The sequence below is a fragment of the Aedes albopictus genome, chromosome 3, assembly GCF_035046485.1.
Source record: "Aedes albopictus strain Foshan chromosome 3, AalbF5, whole genome shotgun sequence".
NCBI classification, from domain to species: domain Eukaryota; kingdom Metazoa; phylum Arthropoda; class Insecta; order Diptera; family Culicidae; genus Aedes; species Aedes albopictus.
Genome location: NC_085138.1, coordinates 237750649 through 237763829, shown reverse-complemented (window position 1 = coordinate 237763829; position 13181 = coordinate 237750649). Strand labels below are relative to the sequence as shown.

The 13181-nt window shown below is 39.5% G+C and overlaps 1 protein-coding gene across 1 annotated transcript in view; it reads right to left on the bottom strand.

Moving 5' to 3' along the window:
- LOC115264580 (F-box/LRR-repeat protein 16) overlaps positions 1-11981 on the bottom strand; it is a 177820-nt gene extending 165839 nt beyond the window's left edge. Inside the window, exon 1 of the mRNA XM_029868433.2 lies at positions 11562-11981. The gene's annotated coding sequence lies outside the window, so the exon portion shown is untranslated. The remainder of the gene's footprint in view (positions 1-11561) is intronic.
- Between the last annotated feature and the right edge of the window lie 1200 nt (positions 11982-13181).

Sequence of the window (13181 nt, the reverse complement as noted above, 5' to 3'; positions counted from 1 at the left end):
AAGAATGCGAACCGATACCAATGGCGACGACCACAGCGACGAAAAGGGACTTGCGATTGGAAGCTCGGTACGTGGAACTGCCGATCTCTCAACTTCATCGGGAGTACCCGCATACTCGCCGATATACTGAAGGACCGCGGGTTCGGAATCGTAGCGCTGCAGGAGGTGTGTTGGACAGGATCTATGGTGCGAACGTTTAGAGGTAATCATACCATCTACCAGAGTTGCGGTAACACACGTGAGCTGGGAACAGCTTTTATAGTGATGGGCGACATGCAGAGGCGCGTGATCGGTTGGTGGCCGATCGACGAAAGAATGTGCAGGTTGAGGATCAAGGGCCGATTCTTCAACATAAGCATAATAAACGTGCACAGCCCTCACTCCGGAAGCACTGATGATGACAAAGACGCATTTTACGCGCAGCTCGAACGTGAGGACGACCGCTGCCCAAACCACGACGTCAAGATCATCATAGGGGATCTAAACGCTCAGGTAGGCCAGGAGGAGGAATTCAGACCGACGATTGGAAAATTCAGCGCCCACCAGCTGACGAACGAAAATGACCTACGCCTCATCGATTTCGCCGCTTCCAAGACCATGGCCATTCGTAGCACCTTCTTCCAGCACAGCCTCCCGTATCGTTACACCTGGAGATCACCACAACAAACGGAATCGCAAATCGACCACGTTCGGATTGATGGACGGCAATTCTCCGACATTATCGACGTCAGGACCTATCGTGGCGCTAATATCGACTCCGATCACTACCTGGTGATGGTTAAACTGCGCCCAAAACTCTCCGTTATTAACAACGTACATTACCGGCGGCCGCCCCGGTACGATCTAGAGCGACTGAAGCAACCGGATGTCGCCACCGCATACGCGCAGAATCTCGAAGCAGCGTTGCCGGACGAGGGTGTGCTCGATGTGGCCCCTCTAGAGGACTGCTGGAGTACAGTGAAAGCAGCCATCAACAACGCAGCCGAGAGCACTATCGGGTACGTAGAACGGAGTCGACGAAACGATTGGTTCGTCGAGCAGTGCAGAGCGGTTTTGGGGGAGAAGGATGCAGCGCGGGCGGTAATGCTGCAACATGGAACCCGACAGAATGTGGAGCGATACAGACAGAAGCGGAAGCAGCAGACTCGTCTCTTCCGGGAGAAAAAGCGCCGCCTGGAAGAAGCGGAAAGCGAGGAAATGGAACTGCTGTGCCGTTCACAGGAAACACGCAAGTTCTACGAGAAGCTCAACGCATCCCACAAAGGCTACGTGCCGCAAGCCGAAATATGCAGGGATAAGGAAGGGAGCCTCCTGACGGACAAACGTGAGGTGATCGAAAGGTGGAAGCAGCACTTCGACGAGCACCTGAATGGCGAAGAGAATGTAGGCACGGAGGACCAAGGCAGCGGAGGAAATGACTATGTTGGTGCAGCAGAGGACGGGAACGAACCAACTCCCACGCTGAGGGAAGTTAAGGATGCCATCCACCAGCTCAAAAACAACAAAGCGGCTGGTAAGGACGGTATCGCAGCAGAACGCATCAAGATGGGCCCGGAAAAGTTGGCCACCTGTCTGCACCAGTTAGTAGTCAAGATCTGGGAAACCGAACTAAACTTAAAATTCTTTACACGAAAGAAAATTATAACGTTTAGACTAATATAACACCAATTTATCCAAAACTTTATCATCGTTTCAAAATTCAAGATAGTAATTATAGTTCATTTAAATTTCCTCTAATTTACTTGAATATATTTATGTTTCAAAGGAAAGCAACCAAATAGCCGATATTAAATTGAAAAAGTAATGGCATGCATATGAAAATAGATAAATTTACTAAAAAACATAGAATAAATGAAATTGCTATAACTTATTTTCTTATTAATAATTTTAAATTGGGTCAACTGTTTTTCAAAGTTCATTATATAAGTCAAAAATGATCAAAATTTCATTGCATTCGGTTCATTGAATCCGAAGATATAACAGCTCAAAGTTAGCTATCGGATAATTATACCTTTTTCTAGAACCTTTATAACTTCGTGTAAAATTAACCGATCTTTTCCAAATTTGAACCACTGATACACAACTAGTTGATGAACTCACAGTAAAAATTTGAGAAGATTTGATGCCCCTTTCGAAAAGTTACAGAGTTGACCATTTTTTGAAAAATGAAAATTTTGCCTGTCCCAGTTATTTTGAGTATCCCCTGTAAACAATCCTTACATGTTACGCTAGGCGCACCACGAAGGCATAGTGTTCAGCGTTCAGCGAGCCTGTCTGGGTCATATTGATCCCAACATTCTACTAGGGTTAAAACGGATTCCACCTAAACTTTGCCGATTGAAGCAATAGCATAGTATTCTAACGTGATACTTGGTTATGATTCAATCATGATAACGAATGCAACGTGGACAGATGTGAGTGGCGTACGAAATATACAGAACAAATTGATTATCACCAGATTTAGAACGGTCCATTCAGTGAAACATCAACGATCGTTACCCCCTCACGTATCTTTGAACTCTTTCTTGCTTAGTTGGTGTGAGTTGCTTCGACTTACTAACTCACCATTCCGCCGTGTGACAAATTTCATTCGGCAACGCCGTACCACCAAGTAACACTTCATAAGTATGTAGACCAGAGCACCGCAGTACCGAACCAAAGTATGTAACCTCTAAAACTAATGTAAAGGGTACAATTCAGTAACAAATTTTGAAAACGACGTATAATCATTGCTACACCATTGATTATACGTCGTTTTCAAAATTTGTTACTGAATGCTGCCCCTTCAATGTCTTGACCTTAAAGTTAACATGGCCAGAACAATCGTTTAAGAGTAGTAATAGGGTAAAAGCTCCCTTAGTGGAGGTAGTACCAATAGTGGTGGTAGTGACAATTTAGCCCTATTTAGACCAAAAAACTTGCAAACGACATTTTTAGTAGATGCATCATACCTAATTGATAACATTAATTCAGTTTTAATGTCTGGATTTGCTGAAAAACCTATTTTAAACAATTATTTTGCTTAATATTTTTGCTCCCTTGCACCTATAGTGGTGGTAGTGTTCCTATAGTGGTGGGTCCCATAAGACTTCAATGGGATGCGCCACTATAGGAACCAATGTTAGATTTTACCTCCATAATAGGAACCGTGTACCTATAGTTGGTGCAAGTAATATATTAGCAAAAACTGAAATAAACAATGGTTTTTACATTTTTCCTAGCAAATTCAAGTGGAAAACTACCGATTAACGCTTTCAAACTTTTTATTTTGTGGTATTATCAATTTTATTCAATTATTTTACTACAAGGAGCTACTAATAGCACCACTATTGGTACATTTACCCTACTAGAGCTATTCAAATGCTAATGCAAATAGTTGGAAATCATTGATTTTTATCACGAGTCGTACATTTATCCAACAAGGCTTGATAGGCGAGTTAGATATCCATAGGAGAGTTGGAAATGTTGCAACATGCAATAGTGCATTTTTTTTTTCAATATGCAACTCATTTGAGTTACATAATATTATAATGAATCTGAAATGAGTTAACTCTTTTCAGTTTCATACTGAACCAGTAAGGACAAATTGATGGTTATTAACATATAAATGATTTATATAATAACGGAATAAATATTATTTATAAATATATTTATTACAAATTAATACAGTTTGTCATAAATATGAGAAAACAAAAATTCCACTTCAACTTTGTTCGGCGCTGTACGTTCCTTCGAGAATCACGAAAGAAACAACCATCGACGACGTCGGAAAATATTCGGCAAAACACAAACGAAGAATGCGAACGAAGCATGCAGTCAGTAGGTAGGCAGGCAAACGACGTCGCAACGCCGAAAAATCGCAAGCTCGATGATATTTTTCCTCCTTTCCGTCAACATGAATATACCTATAAAGAACATATTATAGAGAACGAGGACGACGTCGTCTGCATTCCAAGGGGAATGGTGGGTGCGACAGTTTTCCGCCGTCCGTCGTCTTGGGTGGGTGGATACGATACGATGCGATGCGATGACGATGATGAGCAAGCGTGGAGTGTGTAAACAAAAAAGTAGGGTAGGTAAATTAAGAGATGTTTGGTTGATTGACGGTTATTGTCGATAAAATTGTACGAATAACACATGTAATATTAATTAATTACTGTTTTCCCCAAATAAAAATACATAAAATACTTTCTATTAACTCTTACTTATTAAGCCCTAGCCCATACTCAACGTATTAGAAACATTATATGTCTGAGAAATCACTTATATCTAAAAGCATTGTGCGACGTTAATGGATAGAATGGATAGAATGAAGACTTAGTATATTAATTGGAAAAGGCAGTAAACGTGAGCAAATAACTAAGATTATGATGATTTAATGGGTATCTTACATTTTAGAGCAGATGGTACTAAGTGGTACTAAGTAGTAACTTAGTACAACTTTGACTAAGAAACGCCAACTGTTGTTACACGTGAAGTCAAATTAACCCTCTAATACCCAATCCCGCCTTTAGACGGGGTATAGTTTGAGCATTTTTGTAATTTTTGTTTCGTGGAAATCATTTTTTTATATTTTTGGCTGATATTTAGGACTATTCTGTTTATCTCAAAACGGTTTTTGATGTATTTTAAAGCGTATTTATATTTTTTTAAATCATTGAAAAATTGATGTTTTAATCACCTTTTAGAAGTCATTGTTTATTTTGTTTTGAATCGCTACAATTAACATATTTTAAATTTTTCCCAATTCATTCTATCCTTGTTTAATAGTTAAAGGGAATCAAATACACTCTAAAATTATTTTCCTTCAAATTACACGGAAAATAAAATTAACAATAATCATAAAATCTCAAAATGTTTTCATCTAAAAAAATCCGTTCCCCAAATTGGCTTCCAGGAAAAATATAAAAGTGTGGGGATGTTCAAAAATAAAAATTAGAAGAATCAAAAACTGAAATTCACGAAATCGAGAATTCAAAAGAATCATCTTCCAAAACATGTTTAAATCGATTTTAGATGACGAAAAATGATATTTAGATCAAAATCAAAAAATTGGGTATTAGAGAGTTAACCAAATCAAGCGCCCTATTCAATAATTTAAAAGATGACAAAAAGGTGCTGAAAATGGTTAAAAAGAGGGTGTTGGCAAACATCTTTGAGGTTGGCCAAAACATTCTCAGGCCACTTCGGCTTGCAATGAAATACCAGGGAACTCCATCAGATTTTTCACGGCATCCATGGAAGGTGTAGGAGGCGCATGGTTATTAACCTGCTTCTAATTTATTCTATACATTAGGCTAATGCAAATATTGTTGTCCGAGATCATCGGGTATGGGGAACAAAAATATACGAGAAACAAAAAAAATAATAAAAATGCAGTGATGGGCTGCTATGTTTTTTTTTTTGCTCCTTCAATATTTTGGGAATTTTGAAGGGGAGATTACATAAAACAAATTAAATATTTGTATCGGCCTTATCTGAATAAAGGAAAAAAAAACAGTAGTGTTTTTTTTTTACTTTTAGTAGTAAGTAGGCTGACGATTTGAAATCGATTTTTGTTATATTTTTGAGCAAAGTTTAAAAAGAAAAAAAATGTAACTCCGTAACATCTAATATTCTAAATATACGTTGAGAGAGGATTTTTTTTTTCTATTTAAAAAATACAAGTATCCATATTTTTTTTATTTTTTGGTCTGTGTTTATTATAGAGACTTTGCTGATATTTTATAGGAAATTTAGCTAAATTTTAAGAACCATATATATATAGCAATAACTCGACCTTCATCAATCTAAGGCAAAAACTGTGTTCAGATGATCGAAACACAATATATTCATCTTTCTGTCCATGCTAAACGATTGAAAATAAGTTGTTTGCAACGCAAGGTACTTGAACTTTAGTAAATTGCTTCTTTATAAAAACTGTAGATATCGATTTTCAGCAAAAACTCTGAAACTTTTTGCTGGTACGTCGAAACGTACTGAGAAAAACTTGAAAATTCGAAGACACAGAATGTTGATTATTTGGCAAATTGAGAGATGATATTGTGAAAAAATCTCGTTCTGGTGGGATTCAAACCCACGACTCCGTATTCGCTAGGCCGGCGATTCAACCAACTAAGCCACAGAACCAGTGCTTGAAATTGAGTCGGTCATCGGTCGATTGGCTGGTAAAGCATATTGACTGGTAACAATTATTTCTCACTTGCTGCGGTGAGGCTGAAGATACGTAAATGATTCAGTGGATTTATTTTTTGCTCAAAACTTGTAAAAACAATCAATTTGTCCATAAGAGAATGATGGACATGACTATTATAATCGATTTAGTTCGAGTTTATGTCATTCGCACTGTAATAACGAGATTAAAATCAAGTATATCCATTGCCGTATAGACCGGCGAAGAGAGAGATTCAGAGAGCCGCACTGTGCTGAATCGTCGTTCCTCACTCTCACTCATATTTTTTATTGCTCCCGCTCCCACTTCAGGCCAAACATTTCAATAGGTCCTATCTGCATTTGAGAGGCTCTCTTTGTTCACTTTCTCTTTCAATTATTGCAATGTAATGGTACACTTTTCAACTATTTTTGCAGTACAAATCAAAAGACGATTGTTGTGACCATCGTTCAATGCAAGGAGACAATCATAATACAAATAAACAGCTGAGATATTAACGAAAGAGAGGAAAACCAAAGAGAGCCTCTCTTCTGCAGATTGGACGTTTAGACATGTTTGGCCTGACTTGCTTCTGAAGCATGTTTACCAATGAATTGCTACCGCTTTGGGTTGAAAAGCGCCGGTCAAAATAGAGCAAATTTTGATTCGTCTGAGGTAAAACGCTTCAATTTTCAAGCGCTGCACAGAACAGGTAACAATTCTGTGGAATAGGATGCCAAACTGACTTCGAGCCAACAACACCCTGAACACTCCTATTTTCACAATTTCAGATAACACATACGGTTCGGTGCCAAGGTATGCGGAGTGCGAGAGTAAGTCTCGATAGCAATTCTCGCTTGTACAATTAGAAGGCACAACCGCGAGCATGTTGAGGGGTCGGCATCTAAGCGGAAAGACAGATGGAATCTTTCACTTGGCATTTTTTATATCCCAAAGGGAATCTACCCTATTTTGTTCAATAACTCAAAAACGAGTAGAGCAATTCTAAGCACATTTTTGGCCCGTTAGGGTCCTAAAATCACCGATTTGGAATGTATGGAGGAAACGTAGCTTGATTTACAAAACTGCGGATAAATTTTGATAGGAAAAAAAGACATCTCTAATTGTTTTTGATATGTTACGTATGAATGTCTCAGCTTTCAATTGATGCAAAAATTTTGAAAATCGCACGGGAAAAAATTCGTTGCCGGATCCATGACTAAAATGTTATGAAATCATAAAACTTGTCGCTTCATGATATTGTAACTACAAGTCATGATATCGTGACGTTAACAACGATTATCATAAATAATAATAACTGATTCCATCAACAAAAGCCATGGCCGTCAAAAGCGTTATGAAAAAATTAAGCTCGTTTTCATAAATTGAATACCATAAAGCTGAGTCATGGTAGCATGGCTCTGAGTCATAAAACTATGACGCTGAGTCATCTCAACCAGACGCTGAGTCGTATGAACATAACGCAAAGTCATAAAATCATGAATCACAACAAACGAATTTGGGCACTGTAAGCGTTACGCAAACCCTCGCGCAGAATCACCTACGCCATTTTTGTCACTTCTGTCAAGGCGCCTTTTGTGAGCGGCAGTGTTTTCCGGTGAGATTTTTTTTATGTTTTCGAAAAAGTGTAGTGAATTGTTCTTACTTAAATAGTAGTAAACTATATAATTATTGAACTACCGTCAAGGCGCCATTCACCGTGGGGGCTCCCTTCAATGTTGTATTGGTGAAATTGAAGGGAAGTTGTCATATCATTCAATCATAATATGGAAATAATGAAAAAATATTCGAAGGCACACGGTGATTGGAGCCCCCACGGTGAATGGCGCCTTGACGGTACATTCCAGAAGTTGAAAGTGAAAAAACTCCATATTCCGGCACAAAACTCCGGCCAGCTTCCTCAGCATGGCAGCAGAACAATCAAGCTCACGCACAATTCCGGCACAAAATTTTGGCCAGCTTCATCAGCAGAAGAAAAAATACGGTATTATTGACAAATACCAGAATCATAAAAATTACTTCAATATTCAGGAACCTTGCTCATGATTTCAGAGTGCGTGCTTCACGATAACATGACCTTAAATGCCACTTTGCACCAATTAATCCGATAGTATAAATTACAAATACTAGAATCATGCATACTGCTTATGTTTTTATAACGTTAGGTAATAAATTTAGAACATGCTTTATGATAACATGACCAGTACTACCATTTTTCGCAAATTGATCCAGTACCACAAATGACAAATACTTGCACCATGAGTAATGCTCAAGCTTTCATAAATTTAGTTCATAGTTTGAGTACGTACTTCATGATAATATGAACCGACTTACCAAATTTCGCTAATAAAACTGGAACCATAAATGACAACTACTAGTTCTATGAATACCGCTTCTGGTTTTATGAATCTAGTTAATAGTTCTGGTATTCATGGGCATGATATCATGACTTAACTTACAAATTTTTGTCAATAAATATGAAAAACGTAACGCCAACGTGACGTTACGGCAACATGATTCATGAAATTATGACCTTTTTTGTGGTGTATATTTATAACATGAAAACACACATTTACGCGAAATCATGACTCATTTAGCAGGTTTCAAGCAGCGGATTTTTTCCCGTACGGTGGTTGGCAGTGCTTGAAATCGAGTGAATATGAATGATACGATCAGTCATCAGCGCCAACCATCACTACGAACGAACACGCACAGGGAGCAAAGCGAAACCGAAAAAACCGCGACCACTGTTCCTCATCGGTCGGTTGGCTGGTAAAGCATATTGACTAAAACGATAATTTCTCACTTGCTGCGGTGAGGCTGAAGATACGTAAATGATTCAGTGGATTTATTTTTTGCTCAAAACTTGTAAAAACAATCAATTTGTCCATAAGAGAATGATGGACGTGACTATTATAATCGATTTAGTTCGAGTTTATGTCATTCGCACTGTAATAACGAGATAAAAATCAAGTATATTCATTGCCGGCGAAGAGAGAGATTTTTTATTGCTCCCGCTCCCACTTGCTTCAGAAGCATGTTAGCCAATGAAGGCATATTGCTACCGCTTAGGGTTGAAAAGCCGCCGGTCAAAGAAGAGTAAATTTTGATTCGTCTGAGGTAAAACGCTTAAATTTTCAAGCGCTGCACCACCAACATGGTGAAAAAATGTTTTGGTATAAAAATCCAAGATGGCGGCCAAAATCAAAATGGCCGACCCAACGTTTTATAGCTATAAATAGTAGCTCTATCTTTCCAGTAGAATAACTAGCCACAGAAACTTTTGAGTTATAATGGTTCAATTTGTCAGAAATCGAAGGGTCCTCAAAAATTGTTTTGGCCCTAACTAACGAGGGGTTCATAAGTTTGAGTAACCAAATGCATTTGCCTTACTTATTCGGCATGGACTTTCAGAAAATCGCCCCAAGCATATTTAATGACAAGTTGTAAATAGTGGGCCGGTCCCAGTGAGAATTACTCTAGGAAAACTCTCTTTTTCAGAAAGTTTATTGGTACTCCGAGTGCACTCGATTGTTTAGTACCAACGGTTTCGACTATGTAAGAAACACATTGAAACCCCCTTAAAAAGTAATATAAGACAAACTTTTTCTATAACCTGAAAAGTTCACACTCATCTCTGGACATCTATGAATTATATGAGGTATGAGTTATATAATCACAAAGGCGTGCAGACATTGCTAATATGGAGTTACAATTTAGTCCGCAAATGATCGATATCACCCCGCTGATCAATATGACCGCAGTTTACGTGTAGGGCGCCCGAACACAAATTAAATAACTTATGAAAACAGCATTTTTTTTTGCAAATTCGCGTCATATAGAGAAAGATGCATACAATGCATGCCAGAAACACATAAGTCTGCTTCTGAGACAAAAAATGTTTCGCTGTGTTATCGATGGAAACTAAAATAAAAGATTAAAAATAAGCCAATTCTTGTTCTTAAGGGCTTTACGTTCACACTGGAACTTTGCCTGTCTCTCTTCAACTTAGTCTTCTTTGAACACTTCCATAGTTTTTAATTGAAGGTCATTCTTTGCCAGGTATTGTATGTATTTGTATATTTTGTGGACGATACAGTATGTCCAGGGAGTCGAGAAAATTTTCTTGACTCGAACGAGAATCGAACCTGCCGTCTCAGGATTGGCGATCCAAAGCTTTATCCACTAGGCTAACTGGAGACCCATACACTTTTATTCGCCGACCTCGGCTGTGCAAATCTCGGTTTCTGAATTTTAACCGAGACTCAGCTAATAAGACGGTAGGTTGCTTAGCAACAAGGCGTATCATACTGATTCTCGGCATTTGTAAGCTGAGATCTCATGAAAACATTTAGCTGACTACTCGGCTGTGCAAAACTCGGTATTCGTAAGCCGAGATTCGGCATTCTAAATTAGGTGTGCATGACTGGAGACTAGCTAGAAATAAAAATACATAGTATTTCAAAGACAAAGAAATGGAGGAGTTGAACAACATCAGTATTAGCTTGCTAAGAATTATATCATTGGACATGTCATTTCATTATTACTAATCACAGGTGCCACAAATGATGTGGTAAAATTTGAAATAAAACAGAAGCTCTTTCGGGTAGAATTTGTTGAGCCATGAAAAAAATAAAAATACAATATAAATTGATTGGTCACATGCTAATGTTACAGTCGAACCTCCATGAGTCGATGTTCCTTGACTCGATATCGACTCATGAAGGTAAATTTTTCGAAACCAAAAAATAATTTCTGGGTTACTATGATGGTCCCCCTAAAAAGCTTCCCGAAGGATTTTTGTTCCACTACTCGATATTTCCTTGAGTCGATGGTCCCTTCAATATCGACTCATGGAGGTTTTACTGTATTATGAACGCACGAGAAAGTCATGTATTATGACTACATCCTGACTGATTTTTCGTTTTGGTCTACATTGAAATCTATTGGAGTTTCATTCAGATTTGCATCACTTTCGAAGAGCTTACGATTATGTTTAAACATTTAAAGCTTATTATGTCTCATGTCCTTGCCCAGCATCACTGTTTATTCAAAACTGAAGTAATAATCAAAACTTATTACTAACACACCAAGCATAAAGTCATTTTCTTCAACACTTTCACGCATTTTTGACTACACATGGATAGCATTAGTGCAAACATGGTCACACACTTCCATCATCAATGTCATGTGCCACGAACAATGGTATCTCTACCCGACAGCATGAGTGTTGTTCAATAGGTTGCTCGTGTACAAGTGTTGGTACCCAGGACCAATCTTTGATCCTTGTGAACCTTCAGCAAGAAAGAATGAAAATTCGATTTTCCCTCCATGGTAATGTCCAATTTGCTGCTGAAAATTGCCCGAATCCAATCACAAACCATCTTACCAGCAATCCAGTGTCCATAAACTGTTAATCCTTAGCACCAGACAAGGCAAACAATCACGCACCGAACTGGAAAATCCTTTTTCCCAACGCACTGACAATGGAGAAAACCACACTCAAAGGGAACGCGACAAAAATACGACCTTTCTGCGCCGTGATCTATCCCGTACAGAGAGCCGAGCGGAAAAGTTCCGTCGGAGGAACCCTCGCTTTTCCGTGCGAGGATTTCGCACACCATCGCAAGAAGGACCTTTTTGGACAAAAGGAGCAGGCCATGCGCGCGCATTTTCCCTCTTGGCGTTTTCGTGGACGTGCACGGTGGGTGGTAAAATGGCCGAATCCTGGCTCGGTGGAGTTGTTTGGCGCGCTCCAGCACTGGTGCTGTACCAGCAGAATGCCTGCCACGTGGTTGGCGTACAAGTTTGAAAATTAGAATGACGATGAAGTTTTGATAACTGCTGCACATCAAGTAAGTATTTTTATTTTTTTTTATCTAGTTCGTTTATTTGGGGCTCAATCGCGTATAACGCTTTACGGAGCCGAGGATCTTTCTTTGTACTTAATAGTATACATTATACAGAGTAATAACTTTTTAATGATATCTGTTAGTAATGGGTGGAAGCCAGGGTACTCGTGGCAGCTCGAGGTTACAAGGTCACATTTTGAGGGATGGACAGGGTAAGGATTGGGCCAAAGGTTTCACTGCTGCTCATCCGGGGGTGAATCGCACCTTGCTAGCGTATTCGGTGCCTTGTGGTGTTGGTACCAACTTGTTGTGGGACTTGGTCTTCCGGATGGCCAGGAGCAGCTTGGTAACACAAAGAGGACAAAACAGAGAAAAAAAATAAGTAAATTTTAGCAGTAATTGTTTTTCTTTAGCTTAAGTCATTGATGCAGTGAAATTATTTGGATTTATATCTAGTTTACTTGAAAATAACAATAAAAAAACGACTCGCTATAACTTCAACTCCACTGGATTAGAACATACAATTTCAAGTTTCTTAATTTCGCAGGATGCACAAAAATAATTTGGAACGGTAAAGGTTAGGTATGTCGTGCAATTAAGAACCCATTGAGTTCCATCAGCCTCTGCCCAGCAACTTCTGTCCATATCTCCGCGTGGCACCGGCCGGGCTGTGAGCAACCTTAGGGAAGATCGGGTATCCAACCCCGGTGGGAACTGTAAGTGGGCTATTGGCCTTTAATAGTAGATATGGAGCATGTGACTTCCTGAGTCTCATCCCAGGGGCACCTAGCCTGATGAGAGTGAGTTTGGGGGGGGGGGGGGGGGGGGGAGGGGGGCTACGATGGCCCACACCGTCGTTGGTGGCTGGGTTCTCTTCGTTGGCACTAGTCACACACGCACTTTGCTCAATACGACGGCCCTGCCGGGACGTCACACATCGGAGTACTTCCGGTTTCGGAATAGCTTTTCGTCTTCGATTGGTCTTTCTCACACTATTGCGAACGTTTATAGGCGCCAATGGGGAAGTACTAACTTCGCGGCACTGCTAGCACATACGGTCCACCGGGGTGGTCTATTTCACGAGGCCAATCGTATCTTCGGGGTATCAAAATCCTCATAACCCGTGAACGCGGTTCACTATTCTTGCACGGTCGAGA